Source organism: Loxodonta africana, chromosome 5 (assembly GCF_030014295.1).
Source record: "Loxodonta africana isolate mLoxAfr1 chromosome 5, mLoxAfr1.hap2, whole genome shotgun sequence".
NCBI classification, from domain to species: Eukaryota; Metazoa; Chordata; class Mammalia; order Proboscidea; family Elephantidae; genus Loxodonta; species Loxodonta africana.
This window is the reverse complement of record NC_087346.1, coordinates 116673700-116692952: the sequence shown is the minus strand read 5'-3', so window position 1 is coordinate 116692952 and position 19253 is coordinate 116673700. Positions and strand designations below refer to the sequence as shown.

The 19253-nt window shown below is 38.6% G+C and overlaps 1 protein-coding gene across 9 annotated transcripts in view; it reads right to left on the bottom strand.

Annotated features, from left to right (window-relative positions):
- APBB2 (amyloid beta precursor protein binding family B member 2) overlaps positions 1–19253 on the bottom strand; it is a 442316-nt gene that overhangs the window by 307216 nt on the left and 115847 nt on the right. For all 9 annotated transcript variants that reach the window (XM_064285876.1, XM_064285875.1, XM_064285882.1 and 6 more), the window contains exon 3: positions 6476–6581. The gene's annotated coding sequence lies outside the window, so the exon portion shown is untranslated. The remainder of the gene's footprint in view (positions 1–6475; positions 6582–19253) is intronic.

The following is a 19253-nucleotide window of genomic DNA, read 5'->3' as shown; positions in this document are numbered from 1 at the left end:
CTTTCCATTTGCCTATTTAACTTAACAAGTATTTGTATTTGTTGTTGTTGTTGTTGTTGTTGTGTGCCACTGAGTCAATTTTCAACACACAGTGACTGTGATGGTTAAGATTGTGCGTCAACTTGGCTGGGCCATGATTCTCAGTGGTTTGGCGGCTGTGTAACGTTGTGATCACTTCCCTGTTGAGATTTGATACGTGATCACCCCCATGATGGGATCTGCAGTTCAAAGGGAGTTTCCTTGCCTGTGTGGCCTGCCCTGAATATAAACATTCTGGCCAGCCTCTGGGGCTTTTTGCCTGCACTGGATCCTGCACCTGGCTCCTGTTCGTCTGACCTCCAATTCTTGGGACTTGAGATAGCAGTTTACCTGCAGTCTTGCCCACTGATCTTGGGATTCATCGAGCTTCACAGCCTGTGAGAAACAGCCCTGCTCTCTGACCTGCCGACCCTGAGTTCGCCAGTCCCTGCAGCTTCATGAATCAGGGGAAGCCTCTATCCTGACCTACAGATGGGTCTACAACCATGCAAGCCATTTCCCTGAAATAAATCTCTCTCTCTCTCTACATATACATATATATATATATATACACACACACACACACGTATGTATATGTATGTATGTATATGTATACTGTACTGGTTTTACTTCTCTAGAGAACCCAGCTTAAGACATTTGGTACTGAGAGTGTTCTAGTGAAACAAAATTGTAAGGATGGGTTTTCTAAATTAGTTCTCAAGTTTGGTTAGCCTTAAAGACATTGCTAACTCTGCTTCCAATAGTAAAGAGCACACTACTAACCCATGGCATGAGGTGGCAATACAAATATGAAAAATATCACCACCAATAGATCAGGTTTTGGTGAAAGGTGAGGCTCTGGGTGACTGCATGTGTGATATCTTTCTACAATTCCATCATAACAAAAAGTATAAGGAAGCTGGTTTGTTGGTCCTACTTTCACTAGACAAACTAGTGAAAGAAAGAGATAAGCTCAGGGCTTCAGAGTCAAAGCTCAAGTGCCACATAAATGACCTCAAAGTTTCCACTTCTGCTTTGAAAGAAAGCCTAATTTCTTGTAGTAACAGAGTTGATATTGTGGAAAACCAAATCCAGGGTCTTATTGTAAGAGTGGCTGACTTACAAAACCAACTCAATTGCCAGCCTCAAGAGGTGTCTGAAGTTAAAATGAAGACATTGATTGGGAAGAAACGGGATCCTGAAACTTGGGATGGGGACCACATTACCACCAAGCAAGAAGAGCCAGGAGTGCATGTCCTTTGGACCTGGGGTCCCTGCACTGAGAAGCTCCTCAAGCAGGGAAGATGGATGACAAGGACCTTCATTCAGAGTCGACAGAGAAAGAAAGCCTTCCCTTGGAGCTGGCATCCTGAATTTGGACTTCTGGCCTACTAGATTGTGAGAGAATAAATGTCTGTTTGTTAAAGCCATTCATTTGTGGTATTTCTGTTACAGCAACCCACTGTGATAGAGTAGAACTGCTCCATAGGGTTTTCTAGCTGTAATCTTTTCTTTTCTTTTATCGTGCTTTAGGTGAAAGTCTACAGCTCAAGTCAATTTCTCATATAAAAATTTATATACATACTGTTATGTGACACTAATTGCTATCCCCACAATGTGACAGCACACTCCCCCTTTCTACCGCGGGTTTCCTGTATCCATCTAACCAGGTCCTGACCCTTCCTGCCTTCCCATCCTGTCTCCAGACAGGAGCTGCCCACTTGGTCCCCACATATTCGCTTGAACCAAGAAGCACGCTCCTCATGAGTATCATTTTATGTTTCATGGTCCAGTCTAATCTCTGTCCGAAGAGCAGGTCTTGGGAATGGTTCCAGCTCTGGGCCAACAGAGCATCTGGCAGCCATGGCTTCAGGGGTTCCTTCCTTCAGTCTCAGTCAGATCATTAAGACTTTTTACACGTGAATTTGAATTCTGCTCCATGCTTTTCTCCTGCTCCATCAGGGACTCTCTGTTGTGTTCCCTGTCAGGGCAGTCATTGCTGGTAGCCAGGCACCATCTAGTTCTTCTGGTCTTAGGCTAATGGAGTCTCTGGTTTATGTGGCCCTTTTGTCTCTTGGGCTCCTATTTTCCTTGTGTCTTTGGTGTTCTTCATTCTCCTTTGCTCCAAGTGAGTTGGGACCAACTAATGTATCTTAGATGGCCGCTTGCAAGTTTTTAAGACTCGAGACACCAGTCACCAAAGTGAGATGCAGAACATTTTCTTAATAAATTTTGTTATGCCAATTGACCTAGATGTCCCCCAAAACCATGGTCCCCAGACCCCAGCCCCAGCTACTCTATCCCTCAAAGTGTTTGGTTGTGTTCAGGAACCTTCTTAGCTTTTGGCTTAGTCTAGTTGTGTTGACTTCCACACAATACGGGGAAGTCAGCACAATTGGACTAGGCTATAATCTTTATGGGAGCAGATCGCCAGCTCTTTCTCCTGCAGAGCTGCTGGGTGAGTTCGAACCACCAGCCTTTTGGTTAGTGGCCGAGCGTCTAGCCATTGTGTCACCACCAGGTACCAAAAGTTTAAGAAAATACAATGAGAGAAAATAAACTTCAAAAGATTAGACCCCACTGCTGAATGTGACTGGCTTCAAGGGAAAAACAAAAACAAAAAAAGATAAGAAAAATTTATTTATAACTTCTTTTGAGTGGTAAAGGGGACTGAAAAGATCACTACTGAATTTCAGTGGCCAAACACCTCACCTAAGAACATCCAGCACCACTGCTGGTCACATGCCACACGCTGAAAAAAGGTTATTTGAATCTGAATTTGAAGCTCAAATTCCCTGAAAGCAAAGACATATTTCATTCATCTTTGAATAATGAGCTCCTAACACAGTGACTAGAGGAGCCTTGGTGGCACAGTGGTTAAGCACTCAGCACTTTGAGCCCACCGCTGCTCCTTGGGAGAAAGATGTGGCAGTCTGCTTCTGTAAAGATTTACAGTCTTGCTCTATGGGCCAACTCTGCTCTGCCCTATAGGGTCGCTATGAGTCAGAATCAACTCAACGGCAATGGGTTTGGTTTGAGAACACAGTAACTGACACATAGTAGGTATTCAACCAATGAACTTAAAAATGAGAAGTATGAAAAGGTCTATAAGACATTTTGCATCTCTAATTAGGATTGCAACTTGCTTCATCAATAAATTATAGTCCAATGTCTACCAAACAATCCTTCTGTGCCCACCAGCTCATCTAAGAAATTTAGGGTTTTTTGGGAGCGAGATCTGTGTAGGTAGAATCATCCCTTAGGTATAGACAGAAACATTGAGGAAGACAGCTGGGTGGGAAGAACATGTCACCTGCATTCCTGTAACATAATAAAGGAACCAAAGAAGACACAAAGCTTTATACAGAGTACCTGTCAGCCAGTGACACAATTTTGAACACGTGTTTAGTCTCACAAGGATTCTATTCAGAATGTGTCTGGTTACAGTAAACACTGTAGAGATTTTAGAAGGCAAATCCTATTCTACTTTCTGTTCTCAGATAAACACCTACAACACATACTTATACATCTTTCTGACTGAAGGCTAAGGTAGCCTCAAAGTAAGCAAAAAACTGAAATCCAACTGTTCCTCTTTCACTAAAAAATGATGTAAGTAAATATTTCTTAGCATGGATACCCATTACTTATTGTTAAGTGGGAAAGGCAGCTCACCAAGCAATCTATAATATACACTACTTTTTAGTATTAACACAGAAGTAAATATATATATGCATATTTTTAACAGGATAATAAAATAGAAGTTATTTTTCAGTTCTTTTAAAACAGTACATGGCTAATTTTTTTTTAAGTACAGCTACAGTCTGTCAACATTACAGACTCAAACATTTAAAGTAATTATTTGAAATCTACCTGAAATAACTAGATGTTTGAAATGAGGAAGACTTTAGAAACATATTTGTGATTAAGAAAAAATAAAAGGAGAGGACAAAAAAAACACAAACTCATTGCCATCCAGTTGATTTCGATTCACAGCGATCCTACAGAACAGAGTATAACTGTCCCAAAGAGCGGCTGTTGGGTTTGAACTGCCAACCTTTCACTTAGCAGCCTAGCGTGTAACCACTGTGCCACCAGAAAGAAACTACCAATACGTATATCTCTTACAGTTTTCAAAGTAGAGTCAGAAACACTCTCTCATGACTTAATTTCAGAAAGGACTCCATCAGCCATGTGAACTTCTATCAACCTAGGTCTTCAGAACTACATTTATATGGAGCACACTTAGGCATTATAATCTTATCTCCTTTAACGTAAAAGTGAATTGTGGATATCCTTCCTTGCCTACAAATACTCACCAATGACATCAGTTTTAAAAGCAGAGATCTCTTTGTCATGGTCTCTCTGATAACACTGGGGCTGTCTTTAGCTGATTGTTGTGACCAAAACTCCTACAGATGCCTTGCCTCTACAAAATGGAAAATCGCTTTTACAACAATGCTACAATGTATCCCAAAGGGGAATATTTTGGTATAATGGAAGGAAAATATTTCCCCAGAGAATACATTAAATTTTAAAGAAAAGCTAAATTATTTGAAAAGCAGTTAAAGTAGCTTCCTTGCTAGAGCTAAGTTACATTTTCAATATAAACACCACTGCAAATATCTGGATGCTGAAGGCCAGAGAACTACTCTTTAACCCTCCTCATTTCACTTCTATGGGCAAACTAGTGACTTCCAAGGTAATCCTCTTTTAAATAACCTGTCAAGATGGAATAACAACTACACAACATAGGATTTCAAGATTAATATGTGATTAGTATGTCTTGTAGACAACACTGACAATAGCTTTCCACTCCTTCAATCATTCATTGTAACAACAAATGTTTTCAGAGAACATTTTCTAAGTCTTTGCTTTCAATGGGTTTATATTTTAGCAGATCGTCAGAAGCCCTCAGAAACCATATTCATATATGCAGATATATGTATATTATATACATATATCTTTTCAGTACATGTAAATGTCTTCTTTAACTTCAAATAGGTTTCACAATTAAAGACCCTTCACTTTATTATAATTATTACCAAATAATACGTAGTTTAATTATGAGTAAATTTATAGTAAACAAAACATAACCCACCACTGCCGTCGAGTCGATTAAACAAAACATAACGATTAAAAAGAAAAAAAAAAAAAAAACCGTTGCAGTTGAGTCAATTCTGACTCACAACAACCCTACGGGACAGAACATAACAAGAGAATCTATAAAATTGATCTTTGTATATTAAATACTAACACAGTATATTAATACAACTATGGAACTTCTAGAACAGTTTTATTGTTGTTGTTTTTCTGCCTTGCTTTGACTTAAATGTTTTAACTAGTTCATTTATACTATCAGAAAGGAAAATGAGATATAAGACAGAAGAGCAAATAAAGTTAAGAAAACCTTCCAGTAATTTAACGGCAGAATGGTTCTAACTGTCAAGGATAATGTTTTTGGAACATGCCATAAAGGAGATTTGTGTGTGTGTGACTTGTGTTGCTTACATTCTTATGGGTATTTGTCATTCATTCTTCCAAGTAGTATCTACAGAAGAAGTACACTGACTTAATTATTTTTAGGGTCCATTCAAGGATCCCTGGCGATGCAATGGTTAAATGCTTGGCTGCAAGTCAAAAGGTTCAAGCCCACCAGCCTCTCAGCAAGAAAAAAGAACTGGCGATCTGCTCCCTACTACAATCTAAGAAACCCTATGGGGCAGTGTCCTATCAGGTCACTGTGAGTCACAATCAACTAAACAGCACACAACAACAACAACAGGGTCCTTTTGACGCTAACGGTAGGTAATTAAACCAAGAAATAAAATTGAGAGTTCTAGCACCAAACCTTTTTTTCTAAGAGATAGCAAAAACATTCATACAGCTGTTTCACTTAGACTATCTTCAAGTACCTCAAAAAAAGGTGTAAAACAATAAAACTGAGAGGTGCATCAATTCTTCCAAGACCAAACTATATGAGGGATTTATTGAACAAGCAATTCCACATCTTGTTTTCCTTTCCAGACAATAAAAAGATCAAGTGGATTCCATTCTTATTCTAAAATTTCACAACCAAAGAGGCTATCCAAAATATCCAAAAGTCTAAAACGCCAGAAGATAAGAAAACTGATCTCTTCTGTCATGTCACATTATATTGCTTTACCTTTAAAGTTTATTTCATAGACTGCAACTCTGATAAACGTTTTAGCTGGACCTTGAGGACTCAGTTTATGAAACACAAGAGAAATGGCAAAATGAAGGAGGTCATCCTAATTTTTTAGAAGGTTTTTAAGAAGAGGTCTCCTGAGTTCCCTTCCAACTTTCAAGTCCATAAGAGCATATGAGATGTACTAAACCAGGAATAAAACAAAGTAGAAAAGCCACAAATCCATTGTTAACTTTCCGAGGGAAATATAACAAAATTTTTTTTTTTAAGTAAGCTAAGAAGATTACTTACTTTTCCCAGGTCTTTGGTACAAAGCTCAGAAGGCAAGCTCCCTTTTTCCCACAGAGTTTGTTTATTAATAGCAATCACCCAAGGAAGTCAGGCAGCCCAAAGATACCTAGAAATTGTGTGGAGACAAAAATTTTAAATTCAAAGTCAGATTAGAAATTAAAAATCAAAACAGCTCATTGCTATTCAAAGTATCTATGTATAATTAAAATAATGATTTCACTGGAATACCTAAATTATGAGATAAGTAAGTTATTTTCCTTTCGTAATATACCAGCAAGGTTTCCTAAATCTAGATGGTATTTTGATCTTAGTTTCTAAAGCAGGAACTAGCATAGCTTCTTCAGCAACCGTCCATGTTAAAAACGTCTTTCTCAGGAAGTCATAAAAAGAAACTGAGGGAGGATCTGGATTTCTAATTATACTGTGACTCAGGAGGGAAGGTCTTCTGAAATTGCACTTGCTAGCCCCACCTTTCAAAGATGAGCTCAGGTCACAAACACAGAAGCGGTCGTCAATAGGAGCGAACAACAACAACATACGGAAAATTATCCACAACTTTTAAACACTCTTCATATATATTCATTTAAGCAGACTTTACTTTTGCAGGTGGGGATGGGAAGATAACTTGCTTCTCCCCAGTAACCCTAAAATGGATGTTGCTGTTGTTAGCTGCCTTCAAGTCAGCCCCTGGCTCATGGAGGCTCTGCACACAACGGAACAAAATGCTTCTCAGTCCTGCAGCACCCCCTTGATTGGTTCAGACCGTTAGGATCCACAGGGTTTTCCCTGGCTAATTTTTGAAAGCAGGTCTCCAAGCCTTCCTTCCTAGTCCATTTTAGTCCACTAAAACCTGTTCAGCACCATAGCAGCACACAAACCTCCACTGATAGACAGGTGGTACCTGCACGTGAGGTGCACTGGCCAGGAATCGAACCTGGATCTCCAGTATGGAAGGTAAAAGAATTCTACCCTGAACCACTAATAGCCTCTGTAAATGGATGCATAATAATTCATTAAGAAAATAAAACACTTTTGTAAAACAGGTGCCACAGGTAATCCATACCTTAAAGCCTGTGCAGCCCTCATTCTGACATTACTTTAGATGCAATTCTAAGAAGCTTGATGAGTAATTTACAAGCTGCAAGAGCTTGAGAAATTAGTCAGTTAGGAGGAGGCAGGAGTGCCGCTACAAGCAGTCATAATTAAAAAGCAGACAGAACCCATAAACACCAATAAGCATCATTTATTATTATTGTTATTGCTAACGATTATATAGCACTTACTCTATTCCAGAGTCTTGTCTAAGTGCTTAACATGTATTAATTGTACTTAGGATAGGGACAAGCAGACTACCATGTCTCAGTTACCCCAGGACACCACTGTATGACCACACAACACTTAACCTTTCTGCTGCTAAACAAAAGATAGGCAGTTCAAATCCACCCAGTGACTCCATGGGAGAAAAACTGGCAATCCGTTCCTATAAAGATTAAAAAAAAGAAAGAAAGAAAGAAACCTACAGCCATCAAGTTGATTTCAGCTCATAGTGATCTAGCGCGATAGAGTAGAATTGACCCACAGAATTTCCAAGGCTGTAATCTTTACAGAAGCAAACTGCCACATCTTTCTCCCATGCAGCAGCTGATGGGTTCAAACCACCGACCTTTCGGTTAGCTGCCTAGCACTTCACTGTGCAGCCCAGATTCTTTTCTGTAAAGGTTACAGCCTAGAAAACCCTGTGGTGCAGTTTTACTCTGCTGCACTGAGTTGCTATGAGTCAAAATCGACTCAACAGCACCTGCTATGAGATTTGCATTTGTTCCAAGATTGATACACTAGCAAACAATTTGAATCTAACCCAAATTTCATGCTTGCTTATGCATAATTTCATTGTAAGAAACACTAGGTGGTAACAGAAAACTGTACCCAGCTGCATAAGGATACATGGAAGGCATACGACCTCCCCACCCCAAACATCTACCAGCTTTACCTCAGTTTTCACCACGTCTTATGAGCCACACCCATCCACATCTGGTCTTGCAATTTTCTCTCTGATTCCAGGCAATCCTTCTCCCACCACTTCACAATACCTCTCAAGCTGCAACCATAACCCTATGGGGCTTCAAGGATCACTATGAGTCCTGCAGGGTCAACTCGGAATCAACTCGATGGTGATGGATTTGTTTGTTTGTTTTTAATCTTTTGTACTTTTTTTTTTTAACATGTCACTAATGAAGTTTTTGAGTGCCATCTTCCCATCCTCCCTTCTAAGGAGCATTTTGACTGCACAACCCGATACATACCTTTTCTGACTTTAAACCACACAGTATCCCCTTGTTCTGTTCGAATGACTGCATTTTGGTCTATGTACAGGTTCCTCATGAGCACAATTAGTCTTCTGGAATTCCCATTCTTCACAATGTTATCCATAATTTGTTATGATCCACACAGTTGAAAGCCTTTGCATAGTCAATAAAACACAGGTAAGTATCTTTCTGGTATTTTTGCTTTCAGCCAAGATCCATCTGATATCAGCAACGATATCACTCATCCCACTTCGTCTTCTAAATCCAGCTTGAATTTCTGACAGCCCCCGTCCATGTACTCCTGTTGCAACTGTTTCTGAATTATCTTCAGCAAAATTTTAATTGTGTATGATATTAATGATATTTTCAATAATTTCTGCATTCTGTTGGATCACCTTTCTTTGGAATGGGCACAAATATGGGTCTCTTCCAGTCAGCTGGCCAGGTAGCTGTCTTCCAAATTTCTTGGCATAGAAGAGTGAGCAGTTCCAGCATTGCACCCATTTGTTGAAACATCTCAGTTGGTATTCCATCAATTCCTGGTGCCTTGTTTTTTTGCCAATTCCTTCAGTGCAGCTTAGACTGCTTCCTTCAGTACAGCTGGTTCCTGATCATATGATGCTTCATTAAATGGTTCAATGTCAACCAATTCTTTTTGGTACAGTGGCTCTGTGTATTCCTTCCACCTCTTTTGATGCTTTCTGTGTCATTCAATACTTTACCCATAAAACCAAACCAAACCAAACCCACTGCCGTCGAGTCGATTCCAACTCATTGCGACCCTGATGGACAGAGTAGAACTGCCCCGTATAGTTTCCATGGAGCGCCCAGTGGATTCGAACTGCCGACCTCTTGGTTAGCAGCCGTAGCACTTAACCACTATGCCACCAGGGTTTCCACTTTACCCATAGAATCCTTCAATATTGCAACTCAAGACTTGAACTTTTTCTTCATTTCTTTCAGCTTGAGAAATACTAAGCGTGTTCTTCCCTTTTGGTTTCTAACTCCAGGTCTTTGCACATTTCATTATAATACTTTGTCTTCCCTTGCTGCCCTTTGAAGTCTTCTGTTCAGCTCTTTTATGTGATTATTTCTTTTTAATGGTGGAGGTTTAAATCCCTGACATGCAACAGCATCACAATTACTAAAGGTTTCACCTGCATTTACTTGTGATGAGCTAAAGGTGAAAGACACAGTAATGGGAGATGGAGTGGCCTCTGAACTTGCTTGATATGGGAGTAATGCTAGTTATAATTTCCCTCTTCTCCATAGGAAAACTGAAGTGTTACTGAAACCCAGGAAGCATTAGAGAGATTACTGACTTTTTTAAAATTTATTTTATTGTGTGTTTACATAGCAAATTAGGTTCCCGTTTAACAATTTTTTTTTCCACCTCTGGTCTGTCAGTCTGTCGTACCATGGTTGCTTGCATGTTGCTATTATGCAGGAAGCAGGGTCACCCATGGGGGACAGGTTTTAGTAAAAAAAAAATAATAAATAAAAAATATATTTTTTTTTTCTACGCTAAGACAGACTGGGAAGAAGGAGCTGGTGATATACTTATTTAAAAAATTGGCCAGTAAAAGCCTTTTTAATAGCTAAGTACATATTAACACTAAAAGAATTTTTATTTTCTTTGTATTTTCCTATGGTGCCCAACTTTTCTATAATAATCACACATACTTTTCTATTAAAACTGATAATTTGCTATCTAAAAATAACACTAAGGCATCTGATTGGGGAATCCTCTTTTTACTCTAATCATTTCACATTCAAACCCAGCCAGTAGAATGAAGATGTCAGGAACAAGGGACATCAGAAGCTCCTTGTCAACCGTAAGTATTAATAGATCCAGTCAGATGATTAAACTCTTGAAAATATTTTTACCTCGCAATTCAAGGACAAATCACAGTCCCAACAAGGCTGACTAAAGCATATAAACTCATTATACCAAAGCAAACCAAACCCATTGCCGTCGAGTTGACGCTCCACTTATAGCAACCCTACATAACGGAGTAGAACTGCCCCATAGGGTTTCCAAGGAGTGGCTGGTGGATTCGAACGGCCAACATTTTGGTTAGCACCTGAGCTCTTAACCATTGTGCTGCTAGGGCGCCATAAACTCATTACAGAGGCCAAAGTATAACTTGTTCTTACTGGTTACAACAGTTATGGAATTAGCAAAATCCAGATTAAAAAGGTTTTTAATTATATTAATTGCATCCTAGCTGTCTTAATATCTGAAAGAAATTTTGTTTTGAATAAGGCATATGTTTTTTGGATAAAGCTCTTTCAGACAAGATCATGATTAAACAAATACAAGGAGGAATGGATTTGGGCGTGGAGATAAGCTTCTCACTTGAGTGTTAAACGGAAAATATGAAAAGAGAGATTGATCTTTTTTACCACCAAAAGAACTTGACTATATTAAAATTTTCCCAACAACAACAAAACTTGACTTTGAAAGTAACCTATTCGGCTAAGATGAAAGTGTTTAGTTTTTAATTCTTTATACTGACATCACTTAAGACCTGAATGTTGAAGGTGCTTAGGAATCAAAGGCCAAGTTGGGACAACCCAGCCACGGCACACCTGAGTTCATTCATCCGTGCTCAACAATTAAATTATATGTTCCTTTCCATTTTCAGGTTAACCTTCCAGGCATACAGCATGCACAGTAGCTATGTGGTGCAGGGCAGTTACTTGATATGACTCCTCCTTCTCAAAATTGTGCTGAGAATTAAACGTCACTGGTCGTATGTTGTGTGTGTGTGTGTGTGTGTTTCCTAAAATTACAAAATATCTGTAACATTCAGTATACACAGCTGAATAATCACCATATCCCTGTCGTACAAAGTACTGGTGTAGTGATCTGTGTTTTCTGTTTTGTTTTGAACTTACAAAAATGCTGACTTAGACAAAAACAAAAACAAAACCCTTATGTTTCAAATTTGCTTTTGTATTTTCACAGGCTGCCTTACAAAGACCAACACAAAAGCTACTACCTTCCTGTTGTGTTTCATTTTCAAGAACAATAAAGCCAAGATGAATATTTTAAGTAAGCTATTATACGTAAAGAGATCACAGAGGACATAGTGAGTTCCAGAAAAATCAGGCAGTTAGAGCTCAATATCTCCCCCAGAGACTCTACCATGATATATATATCAAAACACCCTGCCTACTCTTGGCTACTCTGTCTCTTAAGTCACTGCCTAAAATGTTGCACACATACACTTTAATAAATAACAACCAGATATTAGAGTCAGCAATAAATTCAGATACTATATTCAAGTATGGTTATTCAAATGAAAACTATGAATTTTAATTTTTAACAGGAGACATGCTCAAATATACAACCATCTACATACCTCACAGTGACTTGGAAAATATAGAGCACTAAGGAATTCTTGGTATGGAAACTATATTTCTTAAATTGCTTTAAAATTAGCATATGTACAGCTCAAAGGAATATACTCTCTTACCATCACCAGATATAAAAAACCATAGCCAATGTTCAGAGGCTACCTGGAAAAAAAGCAAAAATCATTTTCTCAGGCTCTCTAGTCACTCCCTGGGCAGAATTCCAATGTAATATAAATTCATCTCTGGGACCAACTCACTTCCGTTTTTGCATCCCTGTGCCACCTCCAGCCCAAAGTCCAAAGGCATTCACTTTGGAATGTCTCATCAGACCTTTACTTCCAATATCTAAAGTCCTAGTGTCACCATTATATAATAGTCTTAGCAAAGGGTGCCAGGAAAAAAAAAAAAAGGATCTTAAACAAATGATTAATGTCTTTAACTTTCTCTGGATTATATGCATTTTTATTAACTTTATTAAGCTTCAAGTGAACCTTTACAAATCCAATCAGTCTGTCACATATAAGTTTACATACATCTTACTCCCTACTCCCATTGCTCTTCCCCTATTGAGTAAGCCCTTTCAGTCTCTCCTTTTGTGACAATTTTGTCAGCTTCCCTCTCTCTCTATCCTCCCATCCCCCCTCCAGACAAGAGTTGCCAACACACTCTCAAGTGTCCACCTAATATAATTAGCTCACTCTTCATCAGCATCTCTCTCCCACCCGCTGACCAGTCCCTTTCATGTCTGATGAGTTGTCTTTGGGGATGGTCCCTGTCCTGTGCCGACAGAAGGTCTGGGGAGCACGGCCGCCGGGATTCCTCTAGTCTCAGTCAGACCATTAAGTATGGTCTTTTTATGAGAATTTGGGGTCTGCATCCCACTGATCTCCTGTTCCCTCAGGAGTTCTCTGTTGTGCTCCCTGTCAGGGCAGTCATCGATTGTGGCCGGGCACCAACTAGTTCTTCTGGTCTCAGGATGATGTAGGTCTCTGGTTCGTGTGGCCCTTTCTGTCTCTTGGAATCTTAGTTGTCGTGTGACCTTGGTGTTCTTCATTCTCCTTTGCTCCAGGTGGGTTGAGACCAATTGATGCATCTTAGATGGCCGCTTGTTAGCATTTAAGACCCCAGACGCCACATTTCCAAGTGGGATGCAGAATGTTTTCATAATAGAATTATTTTGCCAATTGACTTAGAAGTCCCCGCAAACCATGTTCCCCAGACCCCCGCCCCTACTCTGCTGACCTTTGAAGCATTCATTTTATTCTGGAAACTTCTTTGCTTTTGGTCCAGTCCAATTCAGCTGACCTTCCATGTATTGAGTATTGTCTTTCCCTTCACCCAAAGCAGTTCTTATCTACTGATTAACCAATAAAAAACCCTCTCCCTCCCTCCCTCCCTTCCCCCTCTTCGTAACCACAAAAGTATGTGTTCTTCTCAGTTTTTACTATTTCTCAAGATCTTATAATAGTGGTCTTATACAATATTTGTCCTTTTGCCTCTGACTAACTTCGCTCAGCATAATGCCTTCCAGGTTCCTCCATGTTATGAAATGTTTCACAGATTCATCACTGTTCTTTATCGATGCGTAGTATTCCATTGTGTGAATATACCACAATTTATTTAACCATTCATCTGTTGATGGACACCTTGGTTGCTTCCAGCTTTTTGCTATTGTAAACAGAGCTGCAATAAACATGGGTGTGCATATATCTGTTTCTGTGAAGGCTCTTCTTTCTCTAGGGTATATTCCAAGGAGTGGGATTTCTGGGTTGTATGGTAGTTCTATTTCTAACTGTTTAAGATAACGCCAGATAGATTTCCAAAGTGGTTGTACCATTTGACATTCCCATCAGCAGTGTGTAAGAGTTCCAATCTCGCCGCAGCCTCTCCAACATTTATTATTTTGTGTTTTTTGGATTAATGCCAGCTTTGTTGGAGTGAGATGGAATCTCATCGTAGTTTTAATTTGCGTTTCTCTAATGGCTAATGATCGAGAGCATTTTCTCATGTATCTGTTGGCTGCCTGAATATCTTCTTTAGTGAAATGTGTGTTCATATCCTTTGCCCACTTCTTGATTGGGTTGTTTGTCTTTTTGTGGTTGAGTTTTGACAGAATCATATAGATTTTAGAGATCAGGCGCTGGTCGGAGATGTCATAGCTGAAAATTCTTTCCCAGTCTGTAGGTGGTCTTTTTACTCTTTTGGTGAAGTCTTTAGATGAGCATAGGTGTTTGATTTTTAGGAGCTCCCAGTTATCGGGTTTCTCTTTATCATTTTTGGTAATGTTTTGTATTCTGTTTATGCCTTGTATTAGGGCTCCTAGGGTTGCCCCTATTTTTTCTTCCATGATCTTTATCGTTTTAGTCTTTATGTTTAGGTCTTTGATCCACTTGGAGTTAGTTTTTGTGCTTGGTGTGAGGTATGGGTCCTGTATCATTCTTTTGCAAATGGATATCCAGTTATGCCAGCACCATTTGTTAAAAAGACTATCTTTTCCCCAATTAACTGACGCTGGTCCTTTGTCAAATATCAGCTGCTCATACGTGGATGGATTTACATCTGGGTTCTCAATTCTGTTCCATTGGTCTATGTGCCTGTTGTTGTACCAGTATCAGGCTGTTTTGACTACTGTGGCTGTATAAGAGGTTCTGAAATCAGGTAGAGTGAGGCCTCCCACTTTGTTCTTCTTTTTCAGTAATGCTTTGCTTATCCGGGGCTTCTTTCCCTTCCATATGAAATTGGTGATTTGTTTCTCTATCCCCTTAAAATATGACATTGGAATTTGGATCGGAAGTGCGTTATATGTATAGATGGCTTTTGGTAGAATAGACATTTTTACTATGTTAAGTCTTCCTATCCATGAGCAGGGTATGTTTTTCCACTTAAGTATGTCCTTTTGAATTTCTTGTAGTAGAGCTTTGTAGTTTTCTTTGTATAAGTCTTTTACATCCTTGCTAAGATTTATTCCTAAGTATTTTATCTTCTTGGGGGCTACTGTGAATAGTATTGATTTGGTTATTTCCTCTTCGGTGTTCTTTTTGTTGATGTAGAGGAATCCAAGTGATTTTTATATGTTTATTTTATAACCTGAGACTCTGCCAAACTCTTCTATTAGTTTCAGTAATTTTCTGGAGGATTCCTTAGGGTTTTCTGTGTATAAGATCATGTCATCTGCAAATAGTGATAACTTTACTTCCTCCTTGCCAATCCAGATACCCTTTATTTCTTTGTCTAGCCTAATTGCCCTGGCTAGGACTTCTAGCACAATGTTGAATGAGAGCGGTGATAAAGGGCATCCTTGTCTGGTTCCCGTTCTCAAGGGAAATGCTTTCAGGTTCTCTCCATTTAGAGTGATATTGGCTGTTGGCTTTGCACAGATGCCCTTTATTATGTTAAGGAATTTTCCTTCAATTCCTATTTTGGTAAGAGTTTTTATCATAAATGGGTGTTGGACTTTGTCAAATGCCTTTTCTGCATCTATTGATAAGATCATGTGGTTTTTATCTTTTGTTTTATTTATGTGATGGATTACATTAATGGTTTTTCTGATATTAAACCAGCCTTGCATACCTGGTATAAATCCCACTTGATCAGGGTGAATTATTTTTTTGATGTGTTGTTGGATTCTATTGGCTAGAATTTTGTTGAGGATTTCTGCATCAATGTTCATGAGGGATATAGGTCTATAATTTTCTTTTTTTGTAATGTCTTTACCTGGTTTTGGTATCAGGGAGATGGTGGCTTCATAGAATGAGTTGGGTAGTATTCCGTCATTTTCTATGCTTTGAAATACCTTCAGTAGTAGTGGTGTTAACTCTTCTCTGAAAGTTTGGTAGAACTCTGCAGTGAAGCCGTCCGGGCCAGGGCTTTTTTTTGTTGGGAGTTTTTTGATTACCGTTTCAATCTCTTTTTTTGTTATGGGTCTATTTAGTTGTTCTACTTCTGAACGTGTTAGTTTAGGTAGGTAGTGTTTTTCCAGGAATTCATCCATTTCTTCTAGGTTTGCAAATTTGTTTGAGTACAATTTTTCGTAGTAATCTGAAATGATTCTTCTAATTTCATTTGGGTCTGTTGTGATGTGGTCCTTCTCGTTTCTTATTTGGGTTATTTGTTTCCTTTCCTGTATTTCTTTAGTCAGTCTAGCCAATGGTTTATCAATTTTGTTAATTTTTTCAAAGAACCAGCTTTTGGCTTTGTTAATTCTTTCAATTGCTTTTCTGTTCTCTAATTCATTTAGTTCAGCTCTAATTTTTATTATTTGTTTTCTTCTGGTGCCTGATGGGTTCTTTTGTTGCTCACTTTCTATTTGTTCAAGTTGTCGGGACAGTTCTCTGATTTTGGCTCTTTCTTCTTTTTGTTATGTGTGCATTTATCGATATAAATTGGCCTCTGAGCACTGCTTTTGCTGTGTCCCAGAGGTTTTGATAGGAAGTATTTTCATTCTTGTTGCATTCTATGAATTTCCTTATTCCCTCCTTGATGTCTTCTATAACCCAGTCTTTTTTCAGAAGGGTATTGTTCATTTTCCAAGTATTTGATTTCTTTTCCCTAGTTTTTCTGTTATTGATTTCTAGTTTTATTGCCTTGTGGTCTGAGAAGATGCTTTGTAATATTTCGATGTTTTGGACTCTGCAAAGGTTTGTTTTATGACCTAATATGTGGTCTATTCTAGAAAATGTTCCATGTGCGCTAGAAAAAAATGCATACTTTGCAGCAGTTGGGTGGAGAGTTCTGTATAAGTCAATGAGGTCAAGTTGGTTGATTGTTTTAAGTAGGTCTTCCGTGTCTCTATTGAGCTTCTTACTGGATGTCCTGTCCTTCTCCGAAAGTGGTGTGTTGAAGTCTCCTACTATAATTGTGGAGGTGTCTATCTCACTTTTCAATTCTGTTAAAATTTGATTTATGTATCTTGCAGCCCTGTCATTGGGCGCATAAATATTTAATATGGTTATGTCTTCCTGATCAATTGTCCCTTTTATCATTATGTAGTGTCCTTCTTTATCCTTTGTGGTGGATTTAAGTCTAAAGTCTAATTTGTCAGAAATTAATATTGCTACTCCTCTTCTTTTTTGCTTATTGTTTGCTTGATATATTTTTTCCATCCTTTGAGTTTTAGTTTGTTTGTGTCTCTAAGTCTAAGATGTGTCTCTTGTAGGCAGCATATAGATGGATCGTGTTTGTTTATCCAGTCCGTGACTCTCTGTCTCTTTATTGGTGCATTTAGTCCATTTATATTCAGCGTAATTATAGATAAATAAGTTTTTAGTACTGTCATTTTGATGCCTTTTCATGTGTGTTGTTGACAATTTTATTTTTCCACATACTTTTTTGTGCTGAGACGTTTTTCTTAGTAAATTGTGAGATCCTCATTTTCATAGTGTTTGACTTTATGTTTGTTGAGTCGTTAAGTTTTTCTTGGCTTTTATCTTGAGTTATGGAGTTGTTATACCTTTTTGTGGTTACCTTATTATTTACCCCTATTTTTCTAAGTAAAAACCTAACTTGCATCGTTCTATATCGCCTTGTATCACTCTCCATCTGGCAGTTCAATGCCTCCTGTATTTAGTCCCTCTTTTTGATTATTGTGATCTCTTACCTGTTGACTTCCATGATTCCCTGTTATGTGTATTATTTTTTTTTTAATTAATCTTAATTTGTTTTTGTGATTTCCCTATTTGAGTTGATATCAGGATGTTCTGTTTTGTGACCTTGTATTGTGCTGGTATCTGATATTATTGGTTTTCTGAACAAACAATATCCTTTAGTATTTCTTGCAGCTTTGGTTTGGTTTTTGCAAATTCTCTAAACTTGTGTTTATCTGTAAATATCTTAATTTCGCCTTCATATTTCAGAGAGAGTTTTGCTGGATATATGATCCTTGGCTGGCAGTTCTTCTCCTTCGGTGCTCTGTATATGTCGTCCCATTCCCTTCTTGCCTGCATGGTTTCTGCTGAGTAGTCTGAACTTATTCTTATTGATTCTCCCTTGAAGGAAACCTTTCTTTTCTCCCTGGCTGCTTTTAAAATTTTCTCTTTATCTTTGGTTTTGGCAAGTTTGATGATAATATGTCTTGGTGTTTTTCTTTTTGGATCAATCTTAAATAGGGTTCGATGAGCATCTTGGATAGATATCCTTTCGTCTTTCATGATGTCAGGGAAGTTTTCTGTCAGGAGTTCTTGAACTATTTTCTCTGTGTTTTCTGTCCTCCCTCCCTGTTCTGGGACTCCAATCACTCGCAAGTTATCCTTCTTGATAGAGTCCCACATGATTCTTAGGGTTTCTTCATTTTTTTTAATTCTTTTATCTGATTTTTTTTCAGCTATGTTGGTGTTGATTCCCTGGTCCTCCAGATGTCCCAGTCTGCATTCTAATTGCTCGCGTCTGCTCCTCTGACTTCCTATTGCTTTGTCTAATTCTGTAATTTTATTGTTAATCTTTTGGATTTCTACATGCTGTCTCTCTATGGATTCTTGCAACTTATTAATTTTTCCACTATGTTCCTGAATAATCTTTCTGAGTTCTTCAACAGTTTTATCGATGTGTTCCTTGGCTTTTTCTGCAGTTTGCCTTATTTCGTTTGTGATGTCTTGTAGCATTCTGTAAATTTGTTTTTTATATTCTGTATCTGATACTTTCAGGATTGTATCTTCATTTGGGAAAGATTTTGATTCTTTTGTTTGGGGGGTTGGAGAATCTGTCATGGTCTGCTTCTTTATGTGGTTTGATATAGACTGCTGTCTCCGAGCCATCACTGGGAAACTAGTTTTTCCAGAAAATCTGACTGGTACGCTGGCTCCAGGCTCTGAAAACAATCGCTGCCTCCCCGTATTTGTTCGTTCTCCGTCTCTAAATCTGTGTTTGTTGTTCAGGGTTCGTAGATTGTTATGTATGTGATCGATTCACTTGTTTTTCCGAGTCTTTGTTGCAAGAGGGATCCGTGGTAGCGTCCACCTAGTCCGCCATCTTGGCCCCGCCCCTCTATATGCATTTTTAAAGAGGAGTCAAAACACCCAGATCGAGGTTTCCAAAGAACTTAGCTGACTGGAGAAATGAATGGTTGGTTCCATGTCTGGTGCAAGGAAAGTACAAGATAAGCCTAGAACATCTTA